The sequence below is a fragment of the Ursus arctos genome, unplaced genomic scaffold (assembly GCF_023065955.2).
Source record: "Ursus arctos isolate Adak ecotype North America unplaced genomic scaffold, UrsArc2.0 scaffold_31, whole genome shotgun sequence".
Lineage (NCBI taxonomy): Eukaryota > Metazoa > Chordata > Mammalia > Carnivora > Ursidae > Ursus > Ursus arctos.
Window position 1 is genome coordinate 30,592,595 of NW_026622997.1, and position 19,418 is coordinate 30,612,012.

At 48.8% G+C, this 19,418-nt stretch overlaps 1 long non-coding RNA gene across 1 annotated transcript; it reads left to right on the forward strand.

Moving 5' to 3' along the window:
• The first annotated feature begins 11,503 nt into the window (after window positions 1-11,503).
• LOC130542250 (uncharacterized) lies at window positions 11,504-15,304 on the forward strand. The gene is made up of 4 exons (XR_008956677.1): window positions 11,504-11,712; window positions 12,301-12,361; window positions 13,253-13,359; window positions 13,644-15,304. It is a non-coding gene; the product is annotated as an uncharacterized LOC130542250 (long non-coding RNA).
• Window positions 15,305-19,418: the final 4,114 nt, after the last annotated feature.

A 19,418-nucleotide genomic window follows, 5' to 3' on the forward strand; every position in this document is an offset into this window, starting at 1 on the left:
CCCACTCATGACCCAGAGATCAAGAGTCACGGACTCCACCGACTGAGCCAGCCAGGTGCCCCCCCCCGCCAAGGATATAGTGTTGATGTGGTTAGTATCATAGGAGACGTTTGGTTAAATACTGAGGAAGCCCAGAGGAGGGGTCCCACTCAGCTGTCCTAGAGGCTTCCTGAAGCCTGATCTAAAATTTAGGAGATGAATAGAGGTCCCACACGCAAAAATAAACGCAGGATGGGGCCCCTGGAAAGGGAACAAGATAAAGGCCTAGACATTGGAAAGAGCCAGATGCGTTCAAGGGTTTAACGCAAGGAGGCAGGCAGTCACCTCACCCATGGGTCAGCCCGGAGCCCAAGACCTGACCTCTCCACTTAAGCCTGAACGCCCTTGGGTGACTTACTTAGCCCCTCTGAGCTTCCATTTCCTCATTTATAAAATGGGCTCGACCTGATAAGGCTATTGTTCAGATTCATTGAGATGAGGGGCGTCTGGGTGGCTCAGTCCGCTAAGCATCCAACTCTTGGTTTCGGCTCAGGTGGTGATGTCAGGGTCCTGAGTCCCAGCCCTGCATGGGGCAGATTCAGTGAGATAACGGGGGGGGGGGGGGAGCATGCAGTGGGCGCTCAGTAGTTGGTAATTATACACGCCTTTGCCCCGCACTCCCACTTCACCCCTGTCTCTCAGCATTTACAACGCCACTTGATACATGAGCGGGGGTCATTTTTCTAACGAGTTAATGAGCGCATTTTTAATTTCATTTGATTCTCACGAGAGTCCAGTGAGATAGGCAGGGTAGAGATGATTATCTCCATTTTACAGACGGACACACTGAGGCTCAGGGAGGTGACACGAGTGCTCGGGAAGTGCTCAGTGTCAGCCAGGTTGCTTGGCCGGGGCGTGAATCCAAATCTGAGTCCTGTCAGAGCTTTTACCCCTAACCCTTGCATGTTTTATGCAGTCACAAGGGTTAGTGGTGGGGTATGAATGAAACTGTCAGACTTTTTGTTTTTCACTGGTTTGGTCCACCTGCTCCAGGTTTGCCCTAATCAGTCTTCCTAATAAACCACTTCTTCAGCTGACACCTTTGCTCAAAAACGTTCACTGGCCCCCTACTGCCTAAGGATCAAATTCAAATGTGCTGGGTTGGCATTCAAGGCTCTCCCTGGTCTGGCCCCAGTCTGCCTTTCTAACGGCAGGGCTATCCCAAACCCTACTATTCATCCAGCCACATAAGCTTGCATACAGCCTTTATATTCTCTCTCCTCCATGCCTGTGCTTACGCTGTGCCCACTGCAATGCCCGGCTTATTCCAAGAAACCAGTCCACTTTAAGCAGCCCTCAAGTCCCCGCCTCCAAGATCCCTCGGTCCTCATTGGCCTCTGAATGCATAGTAATAACGACAACAACAACAACAGCAATAATAATAACAGCAGCATTTATTGACCACCTGTTGTGTGTCAGTCTCCTTGCTCCCCTTCTCTCTCCACCCTCACAATAACATTTGTGAGGCAGAACCTAACACCCTGATATCAAAGGTGAGGAACTCATGGCTGAGAGCTGGTCAACAAATATTTCCAGAGCATCGACTTCGTGCCAGACAGTATGCTAAGCCCCGGTCATACAGTGATGGACAGAAGGATGTGGTCCCTGCCTCGTGGAGCTGACCTTCTGAGGAAGAGAGAGAGTAAAGGCATAAAGACACCAATTCATTGATGTATGATCTCTCTTATTAATTGTAATAAATACCAAGAATGAAAAGAACCGTGTTCTGTGAGAACAGCAGGTGGGATCCAGGCTGGATTTATTTATTTATGTGTTTGTTTGTTTATTTATTTAAAAGATGTTATTTATTTATCTGACAGCACAAGCAGAGGGAGAAGCAGACTCCCCAGTGAGCAGAGAGCCCGACGCAGGGCTTGATCCCAGGACCCTGGCATCACAAACTGAGCAGAAAGCAGATGCTTAGCTGACTGAGCCACTCAGGTGCCCCCAGGTTGGATTTAGAGGACAGACAAGACTGTCTGAGAAGGGAGTTTTGGGTTGTTTTTTTTTAAGATTTTATTTGTTTGACAGAGAGAGAGAAAGAACACACAAGCAGGGGAAGAAGCAGTGGCAGAGGGAGAAGCAGGCTCCCCACTGAGCAGAGAGCCTGGACCCTGGGATCAAAACCTGAGCCAAAGGCAGATGCTTAACCGCCTGCAATTATATTTTTAAAAATCATTCGAGAATTAGTGCAGGTTCAGATCATGAAAGGAACCAGAAAGTAGCAAAGTGGAACTCAGAAAAGAATGAACGACAACTTCTGGGTCTCAGTGATGCTAGATTTGGTGAGCACGTGTGGGTAATTTAGAGACAGTATAAATACACGTTCAGATTTGGGTCAGGCCTGGATTTAGGATTGAGCATCAAGATCTTGGTTAAAATGAGGGTCGGGGGGTGCCTGCGTGGCTCAGTCGGTTGGGTGTCTGCCTTCAGCTCAGGTCATGGTCCTAGGACCCTGAGATCCAGTCGAGTCGGGCTCCCAGTGGGGAGCCCGCTTCTCCCTCTTGCTCTACCCCTCCCCCGCTTGTGTTCTCTCTCTCTCTCTCTCTTTCTATCAAATAAATAAATAAAATCTTAAAAAGAATAAAATAAAATGAGGGTCAGTTTAGGAATAAGAATCGGATCAGGAATACAGATAACTTCTAATACTTTCTGACGTAACAACATTGCAACAGGCCTTTCTCCAAAGAAAAACAGGCTTGAGGCTCCATAATTACACCTTGTTTTGGTCTAAAAATGACAATTCTTAGCTTGATCACTGGCATTAGTCACCAGATTCAGTTCCACATGAATTTTAGCTGTTTTCTAAAATTAAATCTACTTTTTTTTTAAGTAGGCTCCGCACCAGCATGGAGCCCAACATGGGACTTGAACTCACGACCCTGAGATCAAGACCTGGACTGAGATCAACAGTCCGGTGCCTGACCGACTGAGCCACCCAGGCGCCCCGGCCAGCTTTATTTTGTTGAGCTTGTCTGGGGATCCTTTCATCCATCCAGTTTCTGTTGGTGTCACATGGCTCCTGGCCGACTGTTCCAAAAGGAAGTTTCTCTCCATGAACCCTAGACTTCCAGCGTGGGGTCCTAGCCTTATCCTTGCTTTTCAGATAAGGGAATGGAGGCTCAGAAAGGTTAAGTCACCGTCCAGGGTCTCACAGGTGGGCTGCGAGTGGGCAGGATGCAGACCAGCCGTCTGAGCTCAGAGCCCTGGAATAGCACCGCGGCGGCCCACAGAGGAGCTTCTAGATTGTTCGCCGAATGAAGCCCTAGGTGCCTCCTGGGTGCTAGCTGCAGAGGCTGAAAATGGGACTCAAGCTCAGTTTTCATCAGCATGGAGCTCACAGCCTGAGGGAGGAGTGTTGCTTGGTGAGGGGCACAGAGAATGAAACAGGGCACTGATGTCTGTCTGCTCTAGAAAGTTCAGGTGACAAATGTTATCAGGCGACTTCGTGGCTTTTCGCAGAATCAGGGTGCATCTGGGATGGAAGGGCTCCGCGGGTCATGTAGTGTGGCCCCGAATCAGAATCAGGGGTCCTCTTATCTATGCAGTCCCCAGCCTTTCCTTGCACACACCCAGGCATGTGCTGCTCACTGCCTTCCAAAGCCACACGGGGACAGGAGACTAGATCCACTTCTGCCCACTCGCCCACATGCACCAGGTGCAGGATAGCCATCAGCAAAAGGGACTGACTGACACGAGAGACAGATGAGGGCTGGAGCCAGAGGGGTGCACAGCAGGGCAGTCAGGCTGGCGTGGCACGGAAGGGGGGCTCTCATTGAGTAACTAGTCACCGAGCCCGTTCTGTGTGCCAGGCACTGTTCCGGGTACTCAACATATGGCAGTGAACAAAATGGACTAAGCCCCTGCCCTCGTAAAGCTGACTTTCTAATCCATCATGCGGTGTGTTAGAAGGTGGTACAGGGGCGACAGCATGGCTCAGTTGGTGAAGTGTCCAACTCTCGATTTCAGCTCAGGTCATGATCTCCGGGTTGTGAGATTGAGCCCCGCATCGGGTTCCGTGCTGGGCCCATGTGGAGATTACAAGTCTCTCTCTCCCTCAATTAAAAAAAAAAAAAAAAGAAAGAAAGAAAGGAAAGAAAAGAAAAGGAAAAAAAAAGAAGGTGATACATACTCTGCAGAAAATAAAGGCAGAAAAGGGGGGAAAAGTATGCAAGTATGATGGGAGTGGGGGTTGCACGTTACAACAGAGTAACTGGGAAAGGTATCACTGAGAAGGTGACATCTGAATGAAGATCTGAAGAGGTGTCGGGGAGCTGCATCAATATCTGGGGTCAGAGCATTCCAGACAGATGAAACAGCAAGTGCAAAGGCCCTGAGGTAGGAATGTGCTCAGCCACATTTGAGGAATGGTAAGGCTGAAAGAGAGTGGGTGAAGGGGAGAGCGGCAGACAAGATCATAGAGATACTTGGGGTGTAATGGGGGCCAGAGAGCAAGGGAATAAGGTAACATTGGGCTCTACTTGGTGAGAACTGGGGAACATTGGAGGGTTTTGAGTAAATTTTAATAAGGCCACCCTGGCTTTTAAGTGGAGAGCAGACTCAGGAGGGTTGGGGAGGCAAGGAGGCCAGCAAGGGGGCCAGCAGTTCTCCAGGCAGGGACCAGGTGAGAAGATGGGGAACATGACAGACTACCCTGGCTCATTGCATCTGGGATTAAGGGGTCAGGGTGACACTCGGGCTCTGGCCTGAACAAGTGAAGGGCTGGAGATTCCGTTACAGGATGAGAAGGAACTTGGAGAGTCACGTGTGGAAGGTCGGGAGTCTAGTGCTGGGTACGTTCAGTTTAAAGTACCAACCGAGGGGCGCCTGGTCCATTAAGTGTCTGCCTTCAGCTCAGATCATGATCCCGGAGTCTCAGGATCGAGCCCCGCGTCAGGATCCCAACTTGGTGGGGAGTCTGCTTCTCCCTCTGCTCCTCCCCTTGCTTGTGCTCTCTCTCTTGCTCTCTCCCTCTCAAATAAATAAAATCTTTAACAAAAAAATTAAGTGCCAATCGAAGGATGCTTGGCTAGAAGAGCGTGCGACTCCAGATCTCAAGGTCATGAGTCTGAGCCCCACGTTGGGTGTAGGGATTACCTAACCGAATTTTTTTAACAAGTGCCCATTGGATGTGCATGTGTGATGTCACAGGGCAGCTGTACATAAGGATCATAGGTCCGGGCTAGAGATCCGACATTAGGAGTCATCAGCCCCATATATCATAGTTACAGGCCAACCCCCGGCTGGGATGGCCAAGGGAACGAGTGAAGATAGAGCAGGGGGTGAGCAGAAGGTAGAACTGAGGACTGAGCACAGGGGCACCACAACGTTAGAAGGTGCCGGGGCGGGGGCGGGGGGCAGCCTAGAAGCCTGAGAAGGAGAAGCCGGCAGGGAGGAGGAAACACTGGAGTGTGAGAGGAGGAACAAGCAGCTGTCAGGGGCGGCTGAGAGGGAGGGTGACTGTGTAATTTATTGCCCAAGCCCACACTCTGGGGAGGAAAGGCGGGGCTGTTCGAAATCACGCTGGAGCGACAGACATAAACCAGGGCTGTCCTGGGCAGGTGGCGGGTATGGCCACGGCAGGTGAGCAAGGAAGCTGGTTCTGGCTGTCCTACCACGGAGGTTGCTGGTGGCGTAGACAAGGGCATTGCAGGAGGAGTGGGGTGGGGACGGTGAAAGCCTGCTTGGAGTGAGTGGGAAGAGAGAAAGTGGGGAGGGCTGGGGGAGCAGAGAAATGGGGTGGTGACTAGTGGGGGAGCTGATTCGAGCGGAAGGTGTTTTGTTTTAAGTTGGGAGAAATAAAATATTTGTAAGCTAAAGGGCCTGGGAAAGGTGACAGATCCCCCCGCCCCCCCATGCAGTTCCTGTTGAGGTTGAAAGGTGGAGGGAGTTGGGGGGCCAGAGGGAGTGAGCTGGGTCAGAGAGTAGGGGGGATGAGACGGAGATCCCAGGGCCAGCAGTGACACAGTGATGATACACTCCAGTGGCAGAGGGCAAGTTGAGGACAAGAACAGAGAGGAAAGCAGGCCAAGGGACAGAGAGGCTGGGCTGGGCACCGGAAGGGTTTACTTGGATGTAGAAGTCACCAAGAATTAGCACCGGGACATGCAGGAGAGTCAGTGAGGCAGGACCCAAATCTTCAAAGAATGGTGTAGTCTGCTGATACGAGAGTCAAAACTGAGGTCCTTCTTAGGTCTAGGGAGGGACAGACATTGGTCTGGGAGCATCTGCTTGTCCTCTAATATGCCTTCTTCCTTAATAATAAACCTCTGGGCAGCCGCTCCTCCTGCCCACGGGTCCTGTCCCCGGGCTTTAATAAAACCACCTTTTTGAACCCAAATTAATCATCATCATAATAATAACACTCTTGATTTGTAGTTAAGCATTAGGACACCCAAAAAAAGACGTTTCCCAGCTTTCCTTGCAGGCATGTGGCCATGGGGCCAAATTCTGGCCGTTGGGACGTAAGTGGAAGTGTGCGTGCCACTGCCTCAAAGTGTTCTTTACAGGAGGGGTGCACCCTTCTTGGTTATTTTTTCCTTCCCACTGGCTGGCAAGAAGACCTAATGGCTGGAGCTTTTGCAGCTATCTTGGACCATGAGGTAACTTTGAGAAAGTGAACTGTGACTGTGGGGCAACCAGCTGGGAGCCTTGATTTGAGAGAGAGAAAGAAAAGAAAAGAAAACTCATCTTGTTTAAGTCACTGTGACAGGGAGATTTTCTTTTCTAAAGATTTTATTTATTTATTTGAGAGAGAGCACAAGCGGGGGAAGGGTGGGGGGAGGGGCAGAGGGACAAGCAGACTCCCCACTAAGCACAGAGGCTGGACGCAGGGCTCCATCCTAGGACCCTGAGATCAGGACCTGAGCCAAAGTCAGATGCTTGACTGACTGAGCCACCCAGGCACACCGATGTGGAGTTGTCTGTTACTTGCAATTAGACCTACTGCTAATGGCTACAAGTGGAAAGTTACGTCTGGGTCATACTGAAAATGACACTTAGTACTAGTGGCGGGTGCTAAGAAGCCTTTAAAAGTTGTGGAACAGGATATGAGCTGACAGGAACTGGACGTCCAGAAAGGCCTTGGAGAATAAGTTAGGACATACACAGGAGACAGCTGAGGTGTAGGGTTCAGACTTGGCTCGATGACTGTGTCGGAAGGACTGGGCCCAGACGTCAGGTTTGAGGAAGGTTGTGAGGTTGGCATTAGTTTAACCAGCAGTTTAGGGACTTGATCATGGTAAGAGTCGGGTTGGGGTGAGGTTTAGGCCTCAAGTTTATACCAGGGTTGGACTTCGGGTCAGAAATAGGAAGAGTGCAAGGGTGGGATTGGGTGTCACTGGAAGTGACTGGCACACTTAGAAATGGGCATTTGGGGGTTCTGGGATATGGCTGGTGCTGGGGTTAGCATCTCATGCAGTGGCTCTCGGGTGGGGCATTTGGAAATGTGTGGGGGGTGTTTTAAGTTATCACAATGACTGGGAGGGTTGCTCATGGTGTTTCTTTTCTTTTTATTTTTTTTAAAAGATTTTATTTATTTATTTGAGAGAGAGAGAGAGCACAAGCAGGGGGAGGGGCAGAGGGAGAGGGAAAAGAGATTCTCAGACTCCGTACTGGGCACAGAGCCCGATGCGGGGCGCCGTCTCACACCCCTGAGATCACGTCCTGAGCCGAAATCAAGAGTCGGACGCTTAACGCACGGAGCCCCCCAGGCACCCCGCTCACGGTGTTCAGAGTAGAGGCCGGAGCTGGAGGTGATAAATGTCCTGTAACGTGGGAAGCAGGCCCAGGGGTCCTGCCCCAAATGTCCCGCCCTCTGGGGAAACACTGAGGCAGGCAAAGCAGTGTGGGGCAGAAGGGGGAAGCTGAGCAGCGTTGGGTTTGAATCTGCTTGCCACGTTCCTCCCTGGGTGGATGGAGGCCCTCAGTTTCCCCATCTATTGAATGGGATGATGATAGAAGCCTCGCAGGGCTGTGAGGAGACTGGTAATGAAGTTTGCAGATGGCCCAACCCAGGGCTGGCTCAAGCGGAGAGCAACTGGGAGAGATGGATATCCTTAGAGCTCAGGGCCAAGCTGAAGGCAAATCTGGGTAAAGCTGAAGCTCAGTCTGGGTTTGTGTTACTTTGGGGGACATGGTGCCCAACCATGGCTGTGAATTGGAATCATTCAGGGTTTTTTGTTTTTTGTTTTATTTATTTTTTAGTAATCTCTACACCCAAGACGGGGCTCGAACTCACAACCCTGAGATCAAGCGTTGCATACTCTTCCAACTGAGCCAGCCAGGCACCCCCATTCAGGGGGTTTTAAAAAATGCTAATGGTTGGAATTACCGCCCAGAAATTCCGAGTTAATTAGTATGCAGTGGGGCGTGAGCAGCAGACGTTTTAAAAGTTCCTTAGACAATCACAGCCTTCTGTGGGGCCTGAATTTCTCACTCTTTAAAACTGATCTTCTTGGTCACGTAGTGGTTCTCAAAGTGGGGTCCCTGGACCAGCAGCATCAGCGTCACTTGGGAACATACTGGAAAGGCCCATTCTCAGACCTTACCACTGACCATCAGCAGCCGGGCTGCAGGGGGATGGGGGTGGGCAGCAATCAGCATTCTAGCACCCCTCTGGGGGATTCTACTGCCCACTCAAAGTGGAGAACCACTGCAAAACAGCACTGTCTCCAGGAGGCCCTCAAGAAAACACTGATACTGCTTTACCCTCGGGCAGCTCTCCGCACTTCTCCGGATCGTGGAGCCACGTCTCCGGAGCTGCGGGTGGCAAGCTCCATGAGGTATGGGACTTGGAACATCCTGTTCACAGCTGTCTCTCCAGGGCCTGGCCCAGAGCCCGGGTTGACTAACTGAACGAGGAGAGACAGAACAATCCGTGAACACGGAGGGGAGACCCTGCCTTTCTCTTCTTCTCTTGGTTCCGCAAAATGTGAGCCCCGTGTTTCCTGTGTGTACGGATACAGATTTCTGGCACAAACAGGCCCTCAAATGCCTGCTGGGCCACCTGGCACTTAGGGGCAGAGGTGCAGGTGCGCTCCAGCACGGGGCGCGGGGGGGGGGGGGGCACCAGCGGCCAGCGCCCGTCCCAAGCCCGTCTGTGTGTCCCCAGTGTGCCCAGTGTGGTGCGTGACCGTGTGACGGTGGCCTGGGTGCGGTACTTGACAGGCAATGTATGACATCCCCCCCCCTTTTTTTACTTTTTGAAACAATTTCAAACTTACACATACGCCGCCAGAGCAATCTAATGAGCTCTGGAACACCCCTAGCTAAAAGTCACCATTTGATTTTTGCTAACTGCCCGGATAATGGCGTTTACGGGTCCAGGACCTGGCTTTGCAAGGGTCGTTCGTCTCCCTAGTCCTCTTCGAACTGTGAGGGCTCGTCCGGGGGATACTGCTACCTGCGATCCTCACTTTCAGTTCCTGCGACTGAAAGAACCGAGTTGCCTTCGGGACCCAGCCTCCGTGTAAGATGCTCCTTGAACATCATCTCGGCTGAATCCCCGGGGGCCCCGGGGGTGAGCCAGGACTCGGAACCAACCCAAAGCCGGGCAGGATTTGGCTTGGCTCCCCCTTACCTGGGCCAGGGGGAGCATTCTCACCTCAGGAAGCGAACCCAGGGGTTCAAAAGGTGTCCCCCAGTCTCGCCCTCTCTGCCTTCCTCTGTGATGGTAGGAAAGGTGACTTCTGGCTTCCCCCCATCACAGCAGTCCCCCCGAGCGGGGCCTGACTGGCTCCAGGTGGGTCACCTGCTTCCCCTTGGCTTACTTGGCTTCATGCAAGAGGATGGGGTACTCGGATTGGCCAGTTCGAGTCCTGGGCCCGCCTCGGGGCGGGGCTCTCTGTAATTGATAGCTCTGCCTCCACGAGAAAAAGGAGGCGTTCTGCTACTTGCGATCAGTCCGCAAGGGGAGCCGTTGTCCGGGTCGGGAATGGTAATAATCCTAGTGGTATTATGCTACTACATAGGTACGGTAGCTTAGTAGCAGTCCTTGTAACATTTATTCAGAGTTTGCTGGGTTCCGGGCACTGTTCCAAGTGCTTTATCTATTATTAGCTCGTTTGATACAATCATTTTATGGGATCGGTGCTACTTTCACGCACGTTTTCCACAGAGGCAACTTCACAGAGGCGCAGTCGGTTATGTGCCGCAGACCCGGGGTCCCGCACCCGCAGGCAGAGGAGGGGCTGGCGCCCACAGGAACACACTCTCCTCCACCCTCCGTGCAGCAGAACCAGGTCTCCTGCTCCAGGCCGGGGCCTGTCCCGATTCGCACGTGTCCCCTCGCGCGCCTGTGAGCCGCGGAGAGCAGAGCACCTCCCTCCACGCGGATTGCTTATCGGAGAACCGAAAGCAGCCGGAAGGAGCCGAAAACAGACTGGGTGAGTGCCCGGCAGTGGTTCTCCACCAGCATTCTTACCGGACCTTACAAAACCGCCGTGGTCAAGCCACACCCCAGACCAATTAACCAGTATCTCTGGGGTGGGGCTCAGCCTTCAGTATTCTTTTCTTTTCTTGTGAAGATCTTATGTATTTATTTGGCAGAGAGAGAAAGCACGCGGGGCGGGGAGGGGGCAGAAGGCGAAGCAGGCTTCCCGCGGAGCAGGGAGCCTTACACGGGACTGATCCCAGAACCCTGGAATCAGAACCTGAACTGTAGGCAGATGCTTCACAGGCTGCTCTTTAAGGCTTCGCTGGTGAATTCAATGTCCAGCCAAGGTGGAGAACCGCTAGTTTAGAGGCCTTCTGGCTCAGTGGAAATAGCTGTGGGTGAAGATCTACCTGGGTTTGAGAGATTTAGCCCCATCATCGCAAGCTGTGTGACTTTGTGCCAGCCACTTAACTTCTCTGAGCTTCAATTTCCCCATGTGTGGAAGAAGATCTGTGGGAAAGACAGCACAGGGATTTTCAGGGCTGAATGAGATGTCTGTAAGGCCTGTATCACAGAGCGGATACTCAGCTCCGGCCTTACTATTAAGGAGGCGGCCGAACAGACCAGGCCCTGGCCTCTTGCAGGATCAGACCTACGCAGGACATCCACAAAGGTAGAGGGACGCCAACAACTCACCTTCACTAGGATGAGGCTATGGAATAGACTTTAGAGAGTTTGGGAATCCTCGGACCCCAGGTTCTCACACCTTGAGCTTCTGCCCTCACTGAGGGTCTTGAAGCTTCTGAATGGGGTGAGCTTGAGAAGGGGTGGGCCGGCCGAAGTTGGGCCAGAGCGGGGGGGGGGGGGGGGGGGGGCAGAAAAGAGGAAGTGGTTGTGCGCGTGCACTGACTTAGCCCTACCACTAGGTGGCGATAGGAACCCATCCACTGGGGGAGGACATCAGCCAGGAGAGGAAGACGGAATTAGCGCAAAGATACTAAAGGACTTTTTTGTTTTGTTGTGTTGTGTTTTTTTTTCTTTTTTGTGGGTGGGCTTTTTTCTTTTGTTGTTGTTGTTGTTGTTGTTGTGTTGTTGTTGTTGTTGTTTGAGTACTAGGTATGCTAAAGTCTCATTTTCTTTCATTTGTGTTTACTTCGTGCAACAGTCCTGTGGCAGGCACCATTATCCTCCTTTGGCGGGTGAAGACATAAAGGCGGCCCTGCTAACTGGCAACTTAGAATTAAATCCAGTCAGTGTGACTCTGCATACTGGTCTCTTAACCACTGAGGTCATAGAAGGTCAGAGCTGCGAGGGCCTTTGGACATTCTCGGGTCTTGTGATTCCTAAACCTGTTTGATGATAAAAATCACCTGAGGCTTTTTTAGAAAAATTTCACATTCCCGGGGCCCAGGCCAGGCAATGAGTTAGAATGTCCCAGGAAAAGGGGCCTGGGAATGTGTGTGGTTAACGGGAGTCCCTGTTTGGAGACCTGGATCTGTTCTCAGACAGGGAAAGTGACCTGTTCAAGGTCACATGGCCAGTCTCCTCCAGGCTCCTAATACCCTGAAATCCAGAAGCCAGGTCATCCCCTAAAAAAGGTGAGACAGTATACCCTGTGATCCAGCAATTCCACTTCTCGGTATATCCCCAAAAGAATTGAAAGCGGGGGCTTTTTTTTTTAAGATTTTATTTATTTATTTGACAGAGAGCGAGAGCGAGCGAGAGCGCACAAGCAGGCAGAGGGAGAGGGAGAGGGAGAAGCAGGTCCCCCCCAGCATTACTCACAATAGCTAGAAGGTGGGAGCCCCCCCAGTGTCCATCAACAGACGAGTGAATAAGCAAATGTGATCTACATATACAATTAAATATTATTCCGTCTTACAAAGGAAGGGAATTCTGTCACAGGCTACGACACGGATGAGCTTTGAGGACGTTCTGCTAAGTACGGTAAGCCCGTCGCACAAAGACAATTACTGTGTGATTCCACTTATATGAAGCACACAGAGGAGTCCGATTCACAGAGGCAGAAAGTAGAATGACAGTTTCAAGGAGCTGGGGAAGAGGGGGTTGGGGAGTTCGTGCTTAACCGGTACAGTTTGGGAAGATGAAGAGTTCTGGAGATGGCTGGTGGTAATGGCTACACAGCAACGTGTACTTACTATCACTGAGCCGCACATTAAAAACTGGTTAGGATGGTTGATTTTTATGTGTATTTTACCACGGTAAAAAAATACTGGGGGGGAAAAAGATGACCACAGTCTGTGCCCAGCCTGTGCCCAGCCCTGGAGGGTGATAGCGAGGAGGAACCAGAAGATAAATATGATTTCCTTTATCTTTTTTTTTTTCTAAGTTTATTTAAGCGATCTCTACAACCATCGTGGGGCTCGAACTCACAACCCTGAGACCAAGAGTCACATGCTTTTCCAACCGAGCCAGCCAGGCACCCCAGTTTCCTTTATGTTCTGAATGATTTTGTGAATGAATATTATATGGACATTGAGGAATACTGTCAAATCACCTCTCTCCTCAAAAAAGATTGTACTGGAGTGCCTGGGTGGCGCAGTAAGTTAAGTGTGGGACTCTCGATTTTGGCTCAGGTCGTGATCTCAGGGTCATGAGATTGAGCCCGGAGTGGGGCTCCATGCTGGGCATGGAGTCTGCTTAAGATTCTCTCCCTCCCTCTCCCTCTACCCCTCCCCTGCCTCTCTCTATTAAACAAAAAAAAAAAAAAAAAAAAAGGAAGGAATGTACTAAAAATGTATGAATATATTTTTCCCCAAAAACTTCACCAACTTTGAGTTTTATAATTTTCCTTTTTTTTCTTTTTCTTAAATATAGGCTTCATGCCCAGTGTGGAGCCCAATGTGGGGCTTGAACTCGTGACTCTGAGATCAAGACCTACGCTGAGATCAAGAGTCGGAGGCTTAACCAACGGAACCCCCCAGGTGCCTCTCTTGCTCTCTCTCTCTTTTTTTCTATTTAATAGATTAGAAATGGTATTTCATAATTGATAAATTTGAATTAAAACTTATTAGATATTAAGTGGAAGGTCCAAAATTTACTAGTGTCATTGATGGCCTCAGAATGATTTTCCCCAAAATGCTAATTGCCAATTTGTTATACTAAATAAACCAAATCCGTGTTTATTGTTAAAGTGAATCGATAAAATGACTGCTTCTGTGATGGAGAGAGGGGAGTGGCTTCTGCTTTGATTTTCCTGCTTTTTCAGGAATTTGGGCTCGGGCTCGCAGATGGAGGCTCTCAAGGCAGAGGGATGGAGCTGGGGACCACGTACCTAAAAACTCCCGTCCGTTTTGCTGCACCACCAGCTCCCAGTGGCCACTATGTAACATCCTGGTCTCTCTCCTGGTGGTAGGACGATGGTGAGGCGGAGGCTGAGCCCGGATGTTCCCCCGCCCCGGCCCACCAGTGTCCTGTAATTACCAGTCCAATTTCTCCTCCATCTCTCTTCCCTTCTTAAAGAAGATCGGTTCTTCCATGTGGGAAAAGTGGCTAAAAAAATCTGTGTATGGAAGAGGAGCCTTAATCTATTATTAATATTGTTATTGTTATTATTATTTGGTGGGAGTGGAGATTGACATGAGCAGCACAGAATAGCTTCAGGGCATGAGGAAGAAGGGAAGAGGAAAGGGGACTTCAGTTAGTGTGGCTGTGAACTACGCATCTGAATCCCTTTGAAGTCCTTTGAGAAGCGTGACTGAGGAATGAAATTGCTTGTTCATATAGGCTATTGGGTTGTGTATCTTGGGTCAGATACTGTTCTGAGACTGAACCACAGGGGACCGTGTTTTATTAGGGTTCCATCCTTATTAATGAAGACAGGGGTACACATTCTCGAGCCTCCGACATCCTGACCTTCCTTCCACCCACTGCCTGGGCCACACCCTGGACCCTGTCATCACCCGAAACTGCTCCACCTCCGAAATGACCATTCAGACATCCCACTCTCTGATGACAGTCTACCCCACCTGCTACCGTTTGCTCACTTCCTTCCACCACACCTCTCCTTTGACCCCATTGGGACTTGAGCCCATCAATCCCAATTCTGCCTAACCATCTTTTCCCTTTCCTCTTGGTAATGGCACCTACTTTTTCCTTAGAGGAAAAAAAAATTTTTTCTCCCAATGTGGGTAATATGATTCGGCAGAGACTGTCTCTCCCCTCCTCAGCTCCAGGAGCAGGCGTATCTGGGCAATCATACTTCAGACCCCGGGACAACAGCAGGTGGATATGTGATGCTGGCCAGTCCAGGGAGAGCCAATCCCAGGACTGTTGCTGAAATTCCAGAACACGGGACATTTTCTTTCTGCACAGGTGGCTCAGCGGGCAGGACGTAGCCTGGACTGGCTGGGGGTCTTCCTGGGGACGAGAGCCTGCAAGATAGTAAGAAAAACTGAGCTAAGAGAGGAGATTTCTAATAATCTTGTTGGAGTGTCTGGAACTAGCCATTCCTGAAACTACCTTGGGTTTTTCAGATAATGAATCAATATCTAAGAATGGTAAGTCAGGGTTGGATCCTACAGCAGAAACAGACCTGACTGTTACAGTGTCACTCCAGCTAGGCCCTAGATCGGGGGTCCTAAATGTACTTGCTCATCAGAATCCTGTGCAGAGATTTTCTCCCCTTAAAACCTTTGTGTGAAGGGGGCGCCTGGGGGGCTCAGTCAGTTGAGCGTCTGCCTTCAGCTCAGATCATGATCCCGGAGTCCTAGGATCGAGTCCCGCGTCAGGCTCCCTGCTCAGCAGAGAGTCTGCTTCTCCCTCTGTCTCTGCCCCTCACCCCTCCTGAGTCTGCTTCTCCCTCTGCCCCTCACCCCGCTTGTGCTCTCTCTCACGTAAATAAAGAAAATCTTTAAAACAAAACAAAAACCTTTACGTGAAGGATAACAAAGATACAGAAAAATGCGTAAACATAAATGTATAAGTTAATGCATTATTATAAAGCCAACTCCCATGTAACCTCACCTATATCAAGAAATAGAACATTGTTAGACTCTAAAAGCCTCAGCTCTTTCTTCCCGTTCACAGGGAGCCGCCATCCTGACTTCTATGGGAGTCCCTTCCTAGCTTCCTCCTTTTCAGCCTGAGTATGCTTCCTGTTGAAGGGGGTCATCAAGAGGACATGACCGTTGGTTGACCCTTGAGCTAGACTCAGGTAATCAGAGGCTCGTCATCCCCCCCTCACCCTGTCCTTGGAATGTATGTTCTACCCGCCATTCCCATAGTGGGAGCCATTTTCAAGGACATAGTCTTGAGAGAATAAGGTGGTGTTGAGACTGTCTGGGTTATATACGCAACTGAACTTTGAACATTTGGCAGGTGGGTGTGGAGGTCTACTCCTTATGGCCACCACAGACAAGCCTTGTGGCCAGGAGTGGCCACGTTCGTCTCTCCTTGCCCTCCTTAGACAGGGGCCAGTTTTCAAACTAACACTTCCCTAAACACTGTGGTGCAGTTTTGCCTGTTTTAGAGTGTTGTATAAATGGAATTGTTTATTAATCTTAATGAAGCCAGATTTGTCAGACTTTTCGTTTAAGGTTGGTGCTGTTGTGTCATGAAAAGAAATCTGTCACCCACCTTGAGGTTTTCATCCTAATTATTTTCTTTCACCCTCTATCATCTTTTATAATCCTTATTGTTCTGCCCTCCATATTTAGGACAACAACCCACCTGGGATTTATTTGTTTATGGTGTGAGGTAAGGGTCAAGTTCTGTTTTTACCTCATAGGAACACTCAGTCCATTTACTGAAAAGGCTCGTGCGCATCCTTCCCTGTACTTTTCAATGCCACATGAATCACAACCGAAGTGTCCATATTGATGTCAGTTTCTAGTCTCTTCCTAGTCCGTCTGTCCTTGTACAAATACCACCCTTTCCTCGTCACTGTACTTTTATAAAAAGTCTTGATTTTCAGTAGAGCAATATTTCCATATTGTTCTTTAAGAAGCTATTCTTAGCCCTTTCACTTCCATATGTATTTCAGAATTAACCTGTCATGCTCTACAAAAAAACAAAAACTAAAAACTAAAAAACAAAGCCTGTGGGGATTTTTATTTGATTGCATTCAATCTGTAAGTCAATACATTGTTCAACATCGAGTCTTCCAATCTTTGTTTTCTTTTTAAGATGCACATGTCAGAGGGCACCTGGGTGCCTCAGTGGGTTAAGTGTCTGCCTGTGGCTCAGGTCATGATCCCAGAGTCCCAGATTGAGCCCTGCGTCTGGCTCCCTGCTCAACAGGGAGTTTGGTTCTCCCTCTCTCTCTGCCTGCTTGTGCATGCTCTCTCTCTCTCACTCGCTCACTCTCTCTCTCTCAAATAAATAAATAAATAAATAAATAAATAAATAAATAAATAATCTTAAAAAAAAGATGTGCATGTTAGGAAGAGAAGATATAGGATGGGGGGGCACTGAAAGTAATTTCTCTTTTTTGGGGGGGGTCCAGATTTATTGAGATGTAACTGACCTATAACACAGATTGTGTAAGTTTAAGGAGCACAGGTGTTGATTTGATGCATTTATATATTGCAAGATGATTACCACCATAAATTAGCTGATACCTGTATCCTGCCGCATAATTACCATTTCTTTTTTGTGGTGAGAACATTTAAGACCTACTCTTTAAGTAACTTATTTTTTTAAAGATCTTATTTTTTTAAAGATTTTATTTATTTTTGTAAGAGATTATATATGTAAAATACAGAATTATTAGCTATGATTACCATGCCGTACATTAGATCCCTAGAATTTGTTAATTTTATAACTGGAAGTCTATAACCTGGAAGTTTGTCTTCCAGTCCTTGATCGTGGAAATATTTATATGTGTGTGTACATGTGTACTCATGTATGTACTCACACATAAATTTATTTAGAGAATTTAAAATCGTTTTCTCTATAATGCCTTTTTGCTCATGTATTTTAGATTTATCTCTAAATAATTTCTATATATATATATATATATATTTAAAGATTTTATGTATTTGAGAACGAGAGCACGAGCAGGGGGAAGGGGCAAAGGAAGAGGGAGAAGCAGGCTCCCCACTGAGCAGGGAGCCCCACACGGGGCTCGATCCCACGACCCTAAGATCACAACCTGAGCCAAAACCAGAGTCAGTTGCTTCACCAACTGTGCCACCCAGGCGCCCCCTCACACATTTTTGACATCTGATTCAGTCCATCCTTGCCCATCCCTGTGCCCTTCTGGTCTACCAGGCTGGCTCTTCCTTTCACCCTGTCACCCTCCTCCACCCCTGCAAGGTGGCTTCTGCCTGCCACTAAAGCTGCTCTGCTTGAGGTCACTCAGTCGTGGGGACAGTTTCCGTCTTGTCTCCCTGCCTTCCCTGCAGCATTTGGCACGCTCTCTCCCTGGGTGCCCACACCACACTTTCCTGGGTCCCCCCACCTCTCTAACAAGCTACTGACTGACCATGTTGAGTGATTGAAGGGAGGCAGCAGGGAGAGAGGATGGAGGGCATCTGGAACAGAAGGTGCCTGAGCGGCGTCCTTAGCTCCAGCCTCTTCGTTTCCCACAGAGCCTCTCCCATCCCAGGACCTGCCAGTCACACCCACATGCGCAGCTTCTTCCCCCCACGATGAAGAAAATAGCATTGATCACTCTAAAAAATGTAAGCGCACTGCATAGACAAAGACATTTAAAATCACCTGAAATCCCCGTACCCTGAGAAAATTCACTATCATAATGCTGGTGCCCGTCTGTCTGCCTCCGGATGCATTTACACGCACCCACAAGTGTTCGTTTACAGAAACTTGGCAAAAATGGTTATTATCCTAGATGCCCTTTAAAAAAAAGAGTTTTCTCCATATTCATTCATTTTACCTTTCCTTCCCCAGAAAACCAATGTTTACGTGCTGGTGTATGTCCTTCCAGACTTTCCACTTGTTGATCGAATCACACATAAAAACACTGGGACATATATAGGATTATTTTTGTTACTATTTTTATATAAAAATGTAATCATGTTATATATGCTTCTTTTCTTCTTGCTTATTTGACGTAACCCCTCACTATTCAATTAGAATAGCGTTAACTTACCTCTTTTAATAGCTGTGTAATATTCCACAGCATGAATGCACCATTCATTTATTCGTTGCCCCATTAAAAAGCATTCCACCATACAAAAAAATAAACTCAAACTGGATTAAAGACCCACGTGTGAGACCTAAAGCCATAAAAGTCCTAGAAGAGAGCACAGGCAGTAATCTCTCTGACGTTGGTCCTGAGGCAAGGGGATCAAAAACAAAAATAAGCAGTGGAACTTCATCAAAAAAAAGGGTTCTGCACAGGAAAGGAAACAATCAACAATCAAAAACTAAAAGACAAACTACTGAATAGGAGAAGATATTTGCAAACAACATATCTGATAAAAGGTTAGTATCCAAAATATATAAGGAACTTACACAACTTAACACCAACAAAACCCCCAAATTATCTAATTAAAAAATGCACAGAAGACACAAACAGACATTGCTTCAAAGAAGACACCCAAGAGGTGCCTGGGTGGCTTAGTTGGTCGAGTGTCTGCCTTTGGGTCAGGTCATGATCCCTGGGTCCTGGGATCGAGCCCCACGTCAGGCTCCCTGCTGAGGGAGCTTCTCTCTCTCCCTCTGCAGCTCTCCCTGCTTGTGTTCTCTCTCTTTTGCTCTTTCTTTCTCAAATAAATAAGATCTTAAAAAAAAGAAGACATCCAGACGGCCTAGAGACCCATGAAAAGATGTGCATCCTCACTAATCATCAGGGAAATGCAAATCAAAACCTCGATGAGATACCACCTCACACCTGTCAGAATGGCTACAATAAAAAACACAAGAAACAGCAAAGGTTGGCGAGGATGCAGAGAAAGGGGAACCCTCTTACGCTCTTGGTGGGAATGCAAACTGGTGCAGCCGCTCTGGAAAACAGTACGGAGGTTCCTCAAAAAATTAAAAATAGAACTACCCTATAACCCAGCAATTGCATTACTAG